Source organism: Budorcas taxicolor, chromosome 8 (assembly GCF_023091745.1).
Source record: "Budorcas taxicolor isolate Tak-1 chromosome 8, Takin1.1, whole genome shotgun sequence".
NCBI classification, from domain to species: Eukaryota; Metazoa; Chordata; class Mammalia; order Artiodactyla; family Bovidae; genus Budorcas; species Budorcas taxicolor.
The window spans coordinates 97,040,875-97,043,158 of record NC_068917.1 but is presented as its reverse complement, the minus strand read 5'-3'; positions in this window follow the sequence as shown (position 1 = coordinate 97,043,158).

The window sequence follows — 2,284 nt, the reverse complement described above, 5'->3', positions numbered from 1 at the left end:
ACTGTAGCCCACCAGGCTCCTCCGTCCATGGGATTCTCCAGGCGAGAATACTGGAGTGGGTTGCCATTTTCTTCTCCAGGGGATCTTCCTGACCCAGGGATTGAACCCAGATCTCCCGCATTGCAGGCAGAGGCTTTAACCTCTGAGCCACCAGGGAAGCCCCACATTGTCTTTTGCACTGTATTTGCATGGAGTATATTTTGCCATCCCCTCACTTTCAGTTCATATGTGTCCTTAAAACTGAAGTTTTAACGCAAAATATTGTTGGGTGTTATTTTTTGTCTGTTTTTATTTTTAATTGGAGGATAATTGCTTGTTGTATTGATTTCTGCTATACAATGTGAATCAGCTCTAAGTATGCATATATCTACTTCTTCTTGAGCTGAAATGAAGTGGATGACCCTAGATCCTGTTATACATAGTGAAATTAGCCAAAAAGAGAAAAAAATTATATGTTAATGTATATATGGGATCTAGAAAAATGTTACTAATAAACCTATTTGCAGGGCAGAAATAGAGTTGTAGATGTAGAGAATGGACTTGTGTACATAGTGGAGGAAGGAGAATGTGGGAAGAATTGAGAGAGTAGCATGATATGTACACTACCATGTTTAAAATAGCTAACAGGAAGAAGCTATATAGCATAAGCTACTCTGCTCGGTGCTCTGTGATGACCTAGAGGGCTGGGATGAAGGCAGAGACTCGAGGGTCTTTTTTTCCCCTAAATTCATCCAGCCACTTGGATCTTTTGATTGGAGATTTCAATCCATTTACATTTAGAATAATTTTTGATATGTAGTGACTTACTAATACCGCCTTATTAATAACATTATGGCTTTTACATATTTCCATTGTATCTTTTTTCCTCTTGCTGCCTACTTTTATGGATGCTGATTTTCCCTGTGATATGCTGATTCCCATCTCTTTATCTTTTGTGAATTTATCGTGGTTAAATTTACAGTTACCATATAGCTTACATAAAACATACAGTAGTCTATCTTCTGCTGATAGAAACTTCAGTTCAGTTCAGTTCAGTTGCTCAGTCGTGTCCGACTCTTGCAATCCCATGAATCACAGGACGCCAGGCCTCCCTGTCCATCACCATCTCCCAGAGTTCACTCAGACTCATGTCCATCGAGTCAGTGATGCCATCCAGCCATCTCATCCTCTGTCGTCCCCTTCTCCTCCTGCCCCCCCCTTCTCCTCCTGCCCCCAATCCCTCCCAGCATCAGACTTTTCCAATGAGTCAACACTTCGCATGAGGTGGCCAAAGTACTGGAGTTTCAGCTTTAGCATCATTCCTTCCAAAGAAATCCCAGGGCTGATCTCCTTCAGAATGGACTGGTTGGATCTCCTTGCAGTCCAAGGGACTCTCAAGAGTCTTCTGCAACACCATCAATTCTTCGGCGCTCAGCCTTCTTCACAGTCCAACTCTCACATCCATACATGACTACTGGAAAAAACCATAGCCTTGACTAGACGGACCTTAGTCGGCAAAGTAATGTCTCTGCTTTTGAATATGCTATCTAGGTTAGTCATAACTTTTCTTCCAAGGAGCAAATGTCTTTTATTTATTTATTTATTTATTTTTTGCGTCTTTTAATTTCATGGCTGCAGTCACCATCTGCAGTGATTTTGAAGCCCCAGAAAATAAAGTTTGACACTGTTTCCATTGTTTCCCCATCTATTTCCCATGAAGTGATAGGACCAGATGCCATGATCTTCCTTTTCTGAATGTTGAGCTTTAAGCCAACTTTTTCACTCTCCACTTTCACTTTCAACAAGAGGCTTTTTAGTTCCTCTTCACTTTTGGCCATAAGGGTGGTGTCATCTGCATATCTGAGGTTATTGATATTTCTCCTGGCAATCTTGATTCCAGCTTGTGTTTCTTCCAGTCCAGTATTTCTCACGATGTTCTCTGCATATAAGTTAAATAAGCAGGGTGACAATACTTTTCCTATTTGGAACCAGTCTGGTGTTCCGTGTCCAGTTCTAACTGTTGCTTCCTGACATGCATACTGCCCTTTAAATCCTCCTTTTTATGTTTTTAACAGGGTATTTTGCCTATTTTTATAGTCTCTATTTATCACAGTAATTTCTAATGCCCTTTTCCTTTAGTTTTTATACTATATTTAAATGGCTAATATAACATCCTATTATAGAATTAGATTTTATTAAACTGAGTGTTTCAAAGTGCTGAATATTTTTACATGTTTTCATGCTACTAATTTAGTTCAGTTCAGTTGAGTTGCTCAGTTGTGTCCGATTCTGCAACCCCATGGAC